This window comes from Suricata suricatta, chromosome 8 (genome assembly GCF_006229205.1).
Source record: "Suricata suricatta isolate VVHF042 chromosome 8, meerkat_22Aug2017_6uvM2_HiC, whole genome shotgun sequence".
Lineage (NCBI taxonomy): Eukaryota > Metazoa > Chordata > Mammalia > Carnivora > Herpestidae > Suricata > Suricata suricatta.
In genome coordinates this window covers 19,521,944-19,535,851 of record NC_043707.1, presented here as the reverse complement: position 1 = coordinate 19,535,851, position 13,908 = coordinate 19,521,944, and the positions used below count along the sequence as shown (strand labels likewise).

Genomic DNA, 13,908 nt, shown 5'->3' with positions numbered 1-13,908 from the left:
GGGTTTCAATCATTCATGACAAAGCAGTTAAGAGCCTAAGTTCTGTCCCTTTCTAGCTGTGTGGTCTTGGGAAAATTGCTTCACCTCTCTGTGCCTCTGTTACCCCATCTACGAAATAGGGAATAGGGTGTGAAGATTAAAGGAGTTAACACGTGAAGAACACTTAGAACAGTGCCTGGTACATAAGCAGTGTTCAGTGGCGATAATTGTGGCTTGTTGAGGTGTTTGAAACAACAGTGTTTTCACTTCTTACGAATTAAACAGAATCTCCCATGTTACTATGATCAGGCTTTACCGTTGCATATCTGAAAGAGTCTGGAACTGTCAGCATGAGGGGCCAGAAAAGAGTCTTTAACTGTAATACAATTTCTATGGTTTTCCTGGGACACTTTCCAGGTGCTCTGAAACCCAGGGACCAGTGATCTTCTGTCATGCAGGTGGCCCACGGTGGTTTCTAGGTACCCACATCCAGGTCAGCTGAAGCTTTATGAGGCCCTGTGGCCCCAGCATTCATTCTTCCAGACACATTAACACACATGGCACCTCGTTATGACCCCAGTGTTCCTACGGGGACGTCCATCCTGTCTAGTAGATCAAGAGACAGTAGTACAGAAAGGTAAAGGGACGTGATTGAGATATTCCAGGAGGGGAGGCAAAATATAAACCATGCCATCGAGGTGTCAGGTGTGTGCCAGGGGCCCAGGGCTGAGGGACAGGATGGACGGTGAGGGACGCGGGGCATGACTGGAATCAGGTTCTGCAGAAGCTTGTGGGCGATAAGAAGTCCCCAGGGCATTTTGGCTGTTTGCTGAATCCTGATTCTTTTGCTGAGGCTAATTCTGACTCGGTCAACACAGTCACTCCTTATTTGATTAACTCTGATTTCTCTGTATTTGATTAATCAGCCCCCTCACTCCCCAATGATAAGAGGGTTTACTGAGTTACTTTTGGAAATTCAAATGCCGCACTCTATTTAGCTTGGAAAGATCCACAGGGAGACAGTTTTACATAATGTTGTCACTGAACCACTTGGTTATCTTAATTTTCTAACTCCCTCCACTGGATTTAAGGACCTGATAAGTGCCCAGAAGCTGGAAGACACCAAGAGGGGTATTAACCATGATGACAAAGATAGCTTCCATGTGTTGAGTGCTAAGTAGGTGTTGGGCTAAGTGCCTTGCCTACATTGTCCTTGAGTGCCCCGGGGGGAGCTGATTTCCACAGCAATTCACCAAAAGTCCCAGAGTTGGTAAGTCTCGAAGTCGGGTCTAGACACAGGACAGTCACTGAGCTCTTAATGGTGGGAGGACATGCTCCAGCTGGCATCCAAGACACCTCAGGTCAAGCTGCAGCTCTGAAACTCTGGACGCAGTGCTTCTCTCTTTCACAGTGAGGAGAGAGGAGAGAGAGAGAGATTAGCCCTATCTTCGCTTCACCTATCCCCTTCCGGCTGAAGATCTGAGGTATGGCGGCTAAGGGTGCAGAGAAAAATTAGACTCCTTGCCCTCAACCCAGATGAGCAAATCGTTCTCACTGGGACCAACTGTGGACACCCCAAAAGAGGGGCGCTTGGGTGGCTCAGTCAGTTGAGCGTCTGACTTTTTATTTCAGCCCAGGTCATGACCTCCCCTGTCTGTGGGATTGAGCTCCGCATCGGGTCGTGCTGATAGCGCAGAGCCTGCTTAGGATTCTCTCTCTCTCCCTCTCTCACTGTTCCTCCCCTGCTTATGCTCTCTCTCTCAAAATAAGTAAATAAAACTGTAAAAAAAATCAACACAGGGATGTGTGCACTGTGAATATATGTTATTTCTGCCTACCAGAACCCATCCTCCTTCTGGTCAAACAACAAAGCTACAATCATCACAACAAATGTTAGCAGTACAAACCCGTAAAAAAAAAGTAAAGCACATAGATGTACATAGACACCCATGCGTGCACACCCCCTCTCCTGTGGGGTACTTCCCCCTTCCTGCCCTGAAGTTATAACCCCACCCTCTCCAGTAGGCACATGACTGGGTCTAACCAATCAGAGATCAAACGCCCCACCTTGGCCTCAGCGATTGGCTCAGGGATGGCCAATGGCACTCAGGCTTTAAGTGGTCCCTCCCTCCTCCACCCAGTCTGGGGCCATTGGGAGGCTTTCAGACTAGAAGGGTTGGTGGTGGTCTTGGGAGCAGTAGGGACAACTTTGTGCAGAGGGGAGTCAGGTAGGGAGGGGACCATGTCCTGACGGAATCACTACACCACCTGATTCTATTCCCGTCATCTAGCCAGGCCAGAGCTAGTCACATCTCGTCGAGAGCTACTTTTGCAACCCGAAGCTCCAATTCCACGAGCCTATATATTTTGCTTGAGCCACTTTGAGTGGCGCTTCTGACTCTTGGCACAAAAATAAAAATTAATGACGTACTTTGTTCAAGAACACTTTTGGTGGATTTCCCTGCAGTGGACTGAATGCTGGTGACCCCTCAGAATTCCTGGGTCCAAAGCTGCTCCCCCAGTGTGCTGGTGGGATCTCTGGGAGGTTGGAAGGTCATGAGCAGGGAGCCACCGTGAATGAAGTGAAGGTTCTGAAAAATGGGACCCCAGAGGGTGCCCCTGCTCTCATTCCGCCATGTGAGGACAAAGCGACACCACCACAGGCAGTCTGCCACCAGGGAGCGGTTCCTCACCGGAACCCGGCCATGCCCACACCCTGATCTCAAACTTCCAGCCTCCAGAGTGGAGAAACACAGTTCCGATGTCGGGATGTGCCAGATTCCTGGCTCTTTGTTACAGCATCTTGAAGGGACTAAGACGGCTCAGGGCCACAGCATGTATTTTCACTTTCATCTGCACGCCTCTGGTGCTGCAGGCCATAGGGACCTCACCCTCTCACAGCACTGTGGCCTTTCACCATTGCCACTGACAATTTATCCTCCTCTGTGACCTGTTGAACCCACTGCCTCCTTAAGACCTTTGGATAGCTCACCATGGTTGGATAATTCCACACCCCTAAGATAGTATGTACCCAGTAGCGCTGGAGTCAGCCCCTCTTCCAAGCAATGACCTTGACCCAAATGTGCTCACTCAACCTGCACAAGAAGCCAGCTGAGGTGGATGGGGCTTATACCGCCATTCTACATACAAATGGGAGCCCTGAGGCACCGAACAGGTGAGCGGATTCTCCGGACGACCGAGCGCTGTGGTTTCAACACCCAAGGCATGTGGCCCACTTCTCCAGATTCACAAGCTCCCCTCCTACCATGCTCCCTTAGTACTATGCTGCCTTTTGCTCCTCTTAGTGCTATAAAGAGTTAAGAGAATTTGTAACTGGAGAGCAGAAAAAGGCCACAGAGCGTATTACGATAATTGGGCTTGTTTGGTGGGGAGGAAACGCCTGTCTTGGTGTCAGGGCACCATGTAAAAAATGTGTTTCTATTCCACATAAATTAGTCTGTGTGTTCACCCCCATGCCAGCGACGGCCTGGTGGCCAAACGGGGGTTGGCATTAACTCTGCGCTCGGAGATCACTCATTAGTGTCAGCAGGGCCCCTGTCTGCATTTTCTTTTGTCTCTTTTCCAGGAGTGGAGCTGAACACAGGGTCTAATTGGGAGGCAGATGGCAGAGCAAATACAAGTGAGCTTCCAAACACTTCTCTTTAGCCTTGTCTACACCAGCAGAGAGAGACTCGGGGGCAGGGGCAGGCTGCGGGAAAATGCGGATGCAGACTCATGGTGCCTGAAAGCCGGAGACTCAGAAAGGTATATTCATGGATTCGTAGAAAACTCAGTTCGGAGAATCTTACTAATAGGAAGACATCCGTTGAATCATAGATGCTGAGAATGACAAGGTCTTAGAATTTGACATTCTTAGAATCCCGGCAATAAAATTGTAGCCGGACTCCAGGACCACGGCAGCCCTCCACACTGCCTGCTGGAACTTTCCTTGTTTCCTCAGGTGGGGCCCTGGTTCCCTCCTCCCACCAGCCCCTACTCCCTTTGTCTGGGTGGCTCAGGTCACCATTCATGCCTCAGCTGAACTATTACTCACTTCCTCTGTCTACACAAAAATGGGACGAGATAAAGTCAGAGCCGCCTCCTCTTCCACTGTGTTCTCCTCTTCACTCAGCTGACTTAAAGCTCCCTCCCCCAGCCCCCATGGTTTGTAAGGTCTTTATCCTTTAAGTTTATTTATTTAAAGAGAGACAAAGATAGCACGTATAGGGAAGAGGTAGAGCAAGAGGGAGACAGAGAATCCCAAGCAGGCTCTGGGCTCGAACCCACAAAATCACGAGATCATGACCTGAATAAAAAATAAGTCAGCCATTTAACCGACTGAGCCACCCAGGGCCCCGGTTTGTAAGATCTTTAAATGGAGGAATCCCAACTATTTTGTTGGCCCAGTGCCCACCGCATATCAGACAGGAAGGAGGTACTCATTTGCTGGATGCATGATTGAATAAACGATCTTGGATTCTTTGGCTCCCAGGACCGGAAGGAACTTCAGCATTGCCTGGCTCAGCCACGTCCTCCAAGCCCTCCACACAGTTCCTGGACCAATACTTGTCCAGCCTCCGCTTGAATTCCTACAGGGAAGGGGAGCTCACCCCCTCCAAAGGCACATTCAGTTCCAGTGTAGAGAGAAAGGTTCATACTATGTGCCTTGCTATGTCACCTCTCCCTGCTCCCAACTCCTAGGCTGACATAGTGCAGGAAAGCACGGACTGGCAATCCCAACATGGCAAGAATGGTCCCCAAATGGCTTAACATCAATGGCTCACGTTGGCAAACTCATGACCCCAGAGTCGTATGTGGCACAGAGTATGACGTTCTAGTTCCACGATTTAAAAAAAAAGAATTTCTTTTCAAGTGTAGTGCAGACACAGAAACGTGCTTCTATCACAACCACACAGCTCAGCGGATAGGCTCAAAGTGATCACACCTACGTCACCCGCACAGATGGAGAAACAGTGACATGAGCAGCATATCGTCCTCCCTCCGGTCACTCCCTGGAATCCTGGTAACTATTCCGTATTCTAAAATTTGGGAAAATCTACATTAAAACATGGCACCGCCGAGCCCCCCCCAGTCCCTTATGGCAAGAGTGGCTGGGTCTGAATGACGCTTCCCTGTTCCACAGGGCATGTGGTTTCCAGCGGTGCACTTGACCTGCTTCCCTGAGTGTGGCCCCTGCAGGCATTTACAGTTTTCTCATTCTGCTTTAATCATTTTTTCCCTAGATGCTGCAGTTTAAATCGGAAATGACCAGGGTGAAGCAGAAACATGATGGAAATGAGTCGGGGTCCTGATCTGCAACTAACTGGAGAGTCCGCATAGCGTAGTGTGTCAGAACCTGGTTCGTGTGGGTGTCTGTGATCATGGGCGAGTGACTTCCCCTCTCCGTGCCTCAGTTTCCTCATCTGTTAAGTAGACAACATTTATGATTGGCTTCTTTCACTCTGCATGTTTTCGAGAGTCATCCGTGTTGTAGCATGTACTACATTTTAAAATTTCTTTTATTTTTTTTTTATTACCAAATACTATTCTGTCCAATGGATTTACTGCATTTTATTTATCCATTAATCAGTTGGTGGACATTTTGGTTGTTCTGTCTTTTGGGCTTTCATGAATACTGCTGCTTTGAACACTAGTGTGTGAGTCGTTTTGTGGACCTGTGTTTTGCTTCTCTTCATACATGTCTGGGGTGGAATGGTTAGATCATGTGGTAACTCTGTTTTCATGTTTCGAGGAAGTGCTAGACCAAATTCCAAAGCACTGCACCATTTTGCATTCCCATCAGTGATGTCTATCTCTGTCTCCTGTTAACACTTCTCCTTTTCCATCCCTTTTATCACAGTCATCCTACTGCATGTGAAATGCTGTCTCATTGTGGTTTGGAATTGCATCTTCTACTAACTAATGATATTCGGCCTCTTTTCTTGTGCTTACTGGCCATTTGTATATCTTCTTGGGAGAAATGGATGTTCAAATCTTTGGTCCATTTTTAACTGGATCACTGGCCTTTTATTAAGTTGTAAGGACTTTTGATCTATTTTGGGTGCAAGCTCCTTATTAGATATTTTCTCCCATCAAATATTTTCTCCCATCCTTTAGTCAATCTTTTCACCTTCTTGATGGGTATCATTTGCAGCACAAACATTTTTAACTTTAATGCAGGCTGATTTATCTTCTTTTGTTTTATCACTTGTGATTTTGCTGTTGTAGCTAAGAAAACATTGCCTGAAAAAAAAGTCATAAAGATTTACTTCTGTTCTCTTCTTGGGGTCTTACAGTATGAGCGGTTTCTTAGGTTGTGTTTCAACTTGTTCAGGAATTTAACATTTTTTTCCAGCTTTGTTTCAGTGTCATTAACAAATAAAAATTGTATATACTTAAGAAGCACAGTGTGATTTTTAATATATGTATATGTTGTGAAATGATCACAATGAAGCTCACATATCTGTCACCTCAAATAGGAGGGTTTTTTTTTTTTTTTTTTTGTTTAAAAAAATTTTTTTAATGTTTATTTACTTTTGGTGGGGAGGGGCAGAGAGAGAGAGGGAGACACAGAATCCGAAGCAGGCTCCAGGCTCTAAGCTGTCAGCACAGGGCTCAAACTCACGATCTGTGAGATCATGACCTGAGCCAAAGCCGGACACTTAACTCACTGAGCCACCCAGGTGCTCCAGGAGTTGTTTTTTGGTTTTTGTTTTTTGCTTGTTTGTTTTTTGTTTTTGTTTTGGGGGGTTAATTTTGGTGAGAGCCCATAAGATAACTCAGCAAATTTCAGATCTACAATACAGGATTACCTATATCCACTGTGCTGTGCATTAGATCTCTAGAATCATCTTGTATAACCAGACTTTGTAAACTTCCACCAACATCTCCCCATTTCCGTCCTCAACTGCAACTACCTTTCTAGTCTCTGCTTTTCTGAGTCTGAGTCTTTGAGATACCACATGCAAGTGACTTCGGTGTCTGCCTCACTTCACCGAGCATAATGTCCTCCGGCTCATCTGTGTTTTCCCAAATGGCAGGACTTCCTTCTTCTCCTTCTTTTTAAGACTTAATACTATTCATTAGATATGATACATAAAACTCATATGTTTATAATCTATAATACATGTATAACATATATCACATTTTCAATCCATTCTTCCACTGATGGACGCTTAGTTGTCTCCATGTCTTGGCTATTGGGAATATTGGGAATAATGCCGCAATGAATATGGAAGTGCAGGTCATTCTTCCAGATACTCATTTCATTTTCTTCAGAGATACATTCAGAAGTGGGATTGTTGGATCACATGGATGCTCTCTTTTTTAATTGTGGAGGAAATGCCATACTATGTCCATGATGGCTGTGCCAATTTACATTCCCACCAACGGTGTCCAAAGGCTCCCCCATCTGCATGTCCATGCCAACACATGCTATCACTCACCTTCCTGCTGGTGGCCATCCTAACAGGTGTGAGGTGATAGCTCACTGTGGTTTTGATTTGCATGCCCCTCTTGTTGAGTGATGCTGAGCATCTTTTATATACCTGTTGACCACTTGAAAGTCTCCTTTGTAAAAATATCTATTTATGTCTTCTACTCTATTTTTTATTATATATATATATATATATATACATATATATATGTATGTATGTATATATATATATGTGTATATATAGTTTCAGAGGAGTATAAGCTGGGGGGAGGAGCAGAGAGAGAGAGAGAGAGAGAGAGAGAGAGAGAGAATCTTACGCAGGCTACATGCCCAGTGTGGAGCCCAGTGCTGGGCTTGATCCCACAACCATGAAATCATGATCTGAGCCAAAATCAATGGTCAGATGCTCAACCAAGTGAGATGCCCTGGAGCCCCTGCATTTTTAAAAATCGGATTGTTTGCTTTTTTGCTATTGAGTTACATGAGTCTTTCATATATTTTAGTTGTTCATCCTTTATTTGATATATGGTTTGCATTATTTTCTCCCATTCAGTAGGTTGCCTTTTCATTGTGTTGGTGGTTTTCTTGCCTGTATAGAAGATTTCTCACTGGATGATGTCCCACTTGTGGATTTTTGCTTCTGTTGCTTGTGCTTCCACTGTCATATCCAAAGCAATCATCACCCAGACCAATGTCAAGGAGGTCCTTCCCTATGTTTTCTTCTAGGAGTTTTTTTCTTTTGGCACCAGGTCTTATGTTTATGTCTTTAATCCATTTTAAGTGTTTGAGCAAATTAAGGTAGGGGATCAATTTTGTGTTCCTGCATATGGTTAAGAAGTTTTCCCAACACTATTTGTTGAAATGACTATTTTCTTTCCCCATGGAGTATTCTTTTCCCCACATGGAGTATTCTTGGCTCCCTTGTAAAATATTAGTTAACTGTACATGTGGGAGTTTATTTTTGATCTCTATTCTATTCCAACAGTCTGTATGTCTGTTTTTAAGCCAGCGCCATGCTGTTTTAATTACGATAGCTTTGTAGTATAGTTTAAAACCAGACCATGTCATGTCTCCTGCTTTGACCTTCTTTCTCAAGATGGCTTTGGCTATCTGGGGTCTTTCATGATTCCATACAAATTTTAGGATTGTTTGTTTCATGTCTATGTAAAATGTAATTGGTATTTCCACAGACACTGCACTGACCCTGTAGATTGGGTGAGTGGTATGGACATTTAAGCAACATTAATTCTCCGGATCCATCCATATCTTTCCATTTGTTTGTGCTGTCTTCAATGTCTTCCATCAAGTACTTTTAGTTTCTGTTGTATGGATATGTCACTTTCTTGGTCAAATTTACTCCAGAGTACTTTGTTTTTGCTTTTGTTTCTGACACTACCGTGAATGGAATAATTTTACTTCTTCTCCAGATGTGTCATTGTGGGTGTATAGAAACACCACCAATGTCTATATGCTGATTCAATATCCTGCAACTTGGCTTCCTCCATTGATGAGTTCCAACAGGTTTTGAGAGGGGAGGGTCTTTAGGATTTTCTAAATATAAGATCACAGCCTCTGCAGAGAATGTCTATTTTACTTTTTCTTTGCCAATTTGGATGCTTCTACATCTTTGTCTTGCCTGATTGCTCCAGCGAGACTTCCAGTGAACAGGAGTGGTGCACGTAGGCACCCTCATCTCCTGATCTTAGAGTTAAAGCTTCCCATTTTTCACGGAGTATAATGTTAGTTGTGGCTTCATTGTGGATGGTCTTTATTAGGTTGAATTGTCTTCCCTCTATACCTTTTGCTAAAGATTTTAATCATGAAAGGATGTTGTGTTTTGTCAAATGCTTCTTCTGCACCTATTGAGATGATCATATGAAAATCTCAGGTGTTTTTGACAATGCCCTTAGGCATGGAGTTCTCTATTCTCTATTTAAATAAAGTTAGTCCTCTTGGGCAAAATCAAGGATCTCTTTGTCCTTGAGGCCTGCATTCCCCCCTCCCACCCCCTCAGTGAGAACCCATGAGCTGGGGGTAAAGAACTGCTTAGGCGAAGGGAGGGACACCCTCCCTCCATCATTGGGAGCTGGAGGTGGGAGGTGGTGCCTGTTTTTGGCTCGTCCCTCCTGGTGTGGGACTTCTGCCCATGACCTGGTCAGAACAGGAGACATCAGAGCCCAGTATTCTCTGCTTGCTGTGCTTTAGGTAGAGCTTCCTCCAAATGAATGGGGTGGGGTGGGGGTTCAGAGACTCCAGCTCTCAGCTACACTTCTCTGGAATAAATCTCTTGTATCACACGGCTTGGGAGATGACAAATGCACTCAACCTTCCCTAAACTGTCAGTTGGAGGACAAGAAGCCCCTGTCTTCTTGGTTGCACATACCTGGGGTACATCTCAGTCATGTGGACTTTGGTAGGTGATGGAGTAGGTCATGGTTTCCATGCCACAGACCATTCTTACGGAGATGTGGGGGATTGTCTTGAATGAGTGCTTCTCCCTTTGCTGCACGCCTTTCGAACAATTTCCAGGGATCTGGAATGACTTTAAGACAATAATTTTATGCATCCAATTGTAGTTTTACTGTGAAGAGGGTCCACTGAACTCCTTACCCCATCTGGAAGTTCCACTGTTTGCTTCTGATTCAAAGTTGATTCAAGACCCCCTGAAGTGGGGCTCCTGGGTGACCCAGTCAGTTAAGCATCTGACTTCGGCTCAGGTTGAGATCTCTCGGTTTGTGGGTTCAAACCCCCTTCCCCACCTCCTAGTCCCCCACATGTCAGGCTCTGTGCTGACAGCTCAGAGCCTGGAACCTGCTTCAGAGTCTATGTCTTCTTATCTCTCTGCCCCTCCCATGCTCATGCTCTGTCTCTCTCTGTCTCTCAATAATAAATAAACATTAAAAAAAAATTTTTTTTTTAAGAAAAGAGCCCTTGAAGTGACTCATGGTAGGGAACTGATGTCCCTACCTGTCAGCCAAGAACTCACTATGTAGACAGAGAAGGTGGAAGCCTCACAACTCTCCCAGTCCTCCTGGTTATTTCAGAGTCAGGCATTTTGGAATGAGGCAACACTGCATTTGAGATTGAGCCTAATGTCTCAGTGTTGTCACTTACCCGTCTCCTTGTCTGTAAGATTGGAATGACAGTCTCCAGTGGCCAGAGCTCTTGGGATAATTGGATGAGATAATACAGGGAGATACTCAGTTGAGTGTTTGGCAATGAGAAAGTGTCTTGATAAGGGATGGTAGCTTTTACTCTTCACAGTCCTCTGCCCAGAAGTCAAACCTCAGCAGACATGCTGGATTTCTCTCTCCCTAGTCTGTGAAGAGCATGTTCTCCAGCCAGCCTCTTCTCTCCCCTCCACGCACTCAGCCTGGCCAGAGCTCCCTGTTCTTTGTGCCCTTGGGAGAGTTTCTCTAGTTCTCTGGCTCCGGAAAACCCAGCTCTAATGGTTGGTCTCTGGCTCCCACGGCCTGGCTAAGGTCAGGTCAAGGATGTGTCTCCCTTCTCAGCTGCTTTGGATGGTGATGTTTAAGTCTCTTCAAAATTCACGTGTTGAATCCTAACTTTCAATGTGATCATTTTTAGAGGTGGGGCCTTTGAGAGTGATTAGGTCACACCGGTGGAACCGTCATGAATGGCATTCGTACCTCACAAAAGAGCCGCTGTTGAGCTCCCTCGCTCTTTCTGTGAGGACGCTGAGAGTCACCATCTGTGATCCAGGCAGCAGGCTCACACCAGATACAGAAATTGCCAGTGCTTTGATCTTGGGCCTCCCAGCTTCCAGAACTGTGAGAGATAAATGTTTATTGTCTAAGCTGCCCAATTTGTAACATTTTTGTTGTAGCAACCTGAAGAGACTAAGGCAGAAATTGGTAACAGGTGTAGGCTGCTGTTGTAACAAAACTCTAAAAATGCAGAAGTGGCCTTGGAAGTGGGTAGTGGGTAGATCCTGGAGGAATCTGGAGTCACGAGCTCGAAAATGTCTACATGGTGGATAATGGACCATTAAAGGCGATTCTGGTGGGAACTCAGAAAGAAACGAGAGAAAGCCTGTCTTCTTAGAGAATGCCTAAATAATCCTGAAATGCAGCATTGGTAGAAATAGATCAAAATCTCATTTTGAGATCAAAAATCTCATTTTGATGAGATCTCACATGGAAATAAGGAACATGCTACTGGGAACCAGAGGAGAGATGAACCTTATTAAAAAGTGGCAAAGAATGTAGTTGAATTGTTCTATGATTTTGTGGAAGGTAGAACTTGTGAGTGATGAAATTAGATATTTAGCTGAAGACATTTCGAAGCAAAGTATTGAAGGTGTGGGTTGGTTCTGCCTGACTGCGTAGAATAAGAGAGAGAAAGGACTTAAAGAAGAAATTTTTAAGCAAACAAAGGAAGCAGAACTTGAAGGTTCTGAGGCTACCCATATTGTAAACCCCAAGAAAGCAGGGGGGAAATGGAGCACCAAGGGGGTGATCAAGGACTGTTTGATGGGGAGATTAATGTGGATCAGCCACCTCAACAGAAGCCAGGATCTATTGTCCAAGGCAATGGAAAAGTGATCCTGAAAACAACTCAGAGATCATCAGGGATGACAGAGACAAGGCCCAGTGGGGTACAGAGCAGGGGCTCAGTCACAGGAAGGGCTGGCGCTCTGCAAGACTGCCCGACACCATCTCACACTGGGGGCTCTCTGTTCCCTGTGCCCAGGCACCCTGATTCATGGCCTCCCGGTTGTGACTCTGGCCACCCTTCTGGAGGGTGCAGGCAGCAAGCACTGGCAGTCAAACACTGCACACAGTGCCATCTTTGCCAGCAGAAAGTATAGATGTGAGGACAAAGATGAGTGGCCTGGAGCTGCAGGAAGTGATGCAGCAGAGTCCCCATGTGGGTGGGGCCACACGGAGACCCATCTCAGGGGTGGTGCCCAGGCAGATTGCTCTGTGCCGTCAAGGTGGTGACATTGCCAGTCTAGAGGTCTGAAGCTGGAGCAGCATGAAGCTGGACCGAAGCAGATTATTTAGTCCTAAGCATCAAGGTCTAATGGAATTGGTTCCAGTAGGTTTGGGACCAACCACGGACCTGCCACCCATTTCTTTTCTTTCCTCTTTCTCTCTTTTGGAATGGAAATGCTTATCCTATGCCCGTCCCACCATAGTATTTGGGAGGCATAGAAGTTGTTCGGTTCCCAGGTTCACGGCTTGAGAGGAACTTGTCTCTGAAAGAGTCATGCTTGGAGTGTCCCTATCTCTGATGTACATGATATTTAAATTGAGATTTTGGACTTAGAGATCACAGCAGAGGCCGGAATGAGTTAAGATTTGGGGGTTGTTCGGGAGGAATGAACGTATTTTGCCTGTGAGAAGAACTTGAAGGGGGGGCGTTGAGACCAAAATACTATAGGCTGAACGTTTGTGTCCCTCCAAAACGGATGTATTGAACCTAACCCCCAGTGTGATGGTATTAGGTGGTGGGGCCTTGGGGAGGAGAAGGGGAGCCCTCATGCTCAGGATGAACGCCCTTTCCAGAGGGACCCCAAGGAGCTCCCTCACCCCTTCTACCACATAAGGACCTAACAAGGAGATGGCCACCTGTGGAGCAGAAAGCAGACACTGGATTTGCCGCCACTTTGATCTTGGACTTCCCAGCCTCCAGAACTGTGAGAAGTAAATCTTTGTTCTTTAAGCTCCCCCACCACCACCCCCAGTCTACGGTATCTTTGTAACAGCAGCCAAAATGGGTGAAGAGACCAGCCCTCCGGGGCTCACACATCCAGCTTCTCTTGAATTGGAAGATTCATTTTCAGGAGAATGATCATAGGACCAGGAATCAGAGCTTTGCTTCTCTAACCCTCCGGGCCGCGTCTCCTCCATTTTTGCCAGAGGATACCATTACCCACCTCATGGAACTGTGGTGGGGGTACAATCCCCTGCTTAAAACATTTCTTGTTTCCAGACATGAAGCTAAGAACAGGCCTTTTCTTTAAACGGAACCCTCATCAGAGACGGACACCAAGGACTGGTTATTTAGATCCCAGACACAGTTCAGAGTTCTGTCACGTGCATTAACTCGGTCATCTTAACAACGACCCTGAAAAAGTAGACACTACAGTCAACCTCACTTTAAAGACAAGGAAACTGAGACATAGAGAGGCAAGGGGATTGCCAGATACCCCATGACAGGGAAGTGGCAGAGCTGGGGTCGAAATCCATCCTGCACACGCCACAGCCCAGCTGCGGGTTGGGGCCGGCAGGCCAGTTCCCTCCCCACAGTTATTCCCCTTCTTCTGTTTCAGCAGAGCTCCAGTTTTGTTCGGATGCCCACCTCTCCCCATCCTGACTTGAGATAAATGCTAATAAATCTAAGGTAGTCACGGTTACCCTCTCCTCATGGCTGGTGATTGGTTTAGGAATGGGCATGTGACACAATGCTGGCCAATGAGATGTGATGGAAAGCATACAGGGGTTTGCAGGAGGGTACTTGTCAGAAAG

General features: G+C 46.0%; 2 long non-coding RNA genes across 3 annotated transcripts in view; one reads left to right on the top strand and one right to left on the bottom strand.

The window, feature by feature from the left end:
• Positions 1-951: 951 nt before the first annotated feature.
• On the bottom strand, positions 952-10,982 carry LOC115300270. The gene is made up of 3 exons (XR_003912574.1): positions 10,529-10,982; positions 9,798-9,956; positions 952-1,381 (listed from the first exon to the last, which is right to left on the bottom strand). It is a non-coding gene; the product is annotated as an uncharacterized LOC115300270 (long non-coding RNA).
• Positions 10,983-11,124: 142 nt separating this feature from the next.
• Positions 11,125-13,908, top strand: part of LOC115300292 — a 3,804-nt gene continuing 1,020 nt past the window's right edge. The window contains exons 1-2 of one of the 2 annotated variants that reach the window (XR_003912589.1): positions 11,125-11,205; positions 12,987-13,076. This is a non-coding gene — a long non-coding RNA (uncharacterized LOC115300292). Of the gene's footprint in view, positions 11,206-12,945; positions 13,077-13,908 lie in introns of both variants that reach the window. The other variant, XR_003912588.1, reaches the window with a different exon arrangement.